The following is an 894-nucleotide window of genomic DNA, read 5'->3' on the forward strand; positions in this document are numbered from 1 at the left end:
ACTCATTTGAAACCTGTGGGCTGTTCTGTGCCGAGTGCTGAAGTTAGGGACTGGGAACTCAGAGGTGAATGAGAGTGCTTCTGCCTTCGTCCGGTAGCTCACAGCCCAGTGGGGACAGATACTCTTATGTAAACAGACGATTGTAATATAGCTGTTTACTAGTTAAGCAAGTATTAATTGAAGGCCAGTCGGGCACCCACTCGATGGCAGTGAGTTTGGTTTGAGAACTAGGTGATAAGTAAGCATCGTTTTGAGTGGGTTGGGCAACAGATGAACAATAAACAAAGCTCCTGCCCTCAAGGAGATTACATTCTCTGTGTGTGAGTCCACGTTCCAGTATTTTCCATGTTTTACAAAGACTATTGGATAGATGTTAAATGTAACAGTATAAGAAACGTCCATTGACTTGATTTCAGGATCTATATTGCAACTTTAAGAAATCCCTTTAATCTTTAAGAAGTCCCTACTCTGGAGCTGTGGTGTAATATCAAAGAACACAATTGTACTGAGTATTTTAATAGTTTTTTCAATTACATACCAGTGTGAAGCAAGATTCTCTTCAGCCAAAAAACTGTATGGGAACAAATTAAATGCAGAAACTGATGTGAGACTTTTATTTAGCCAGATTTTTAAAGAGATTTTTTAAAATGGAAAACAGTGCTATTCTCACTATATTTTTTGTTTGTTTGCTTTGGAAATACATAGCCATTCACTAATGTATTATTCATGTCGATGTACAATGTGATTGTCTTTTTGGTGAATTAATAACTGCTTATTATATGGCAAACATTGGTAGATAAAACCCAGAGTTAAGAATTAAGGTTGCAGATGTACAACCTCGACTCAAATATTCCCTTACCATAAGAACACTTTGTTCTAACAATCCGGCATTCT

The sequence above is a fragment of the Echinops telfairi genome, unplaced genomic scaffold (assembly GCF_000313985.2).
Source record: "Echinops telfairi isolate 266 unplaced genomic scaffold, ASM31398v2 ScPeMD7_1713;HRSCAF=2227, whole genome shotgun sequence".
In the NCBI taxonomy this organism is placed as follows: Eukaryota; Metazoa; Chordata; class Mammalia; order Afrosoricida; family Tenrecidae; genus Echinops; species Echinops telfairi.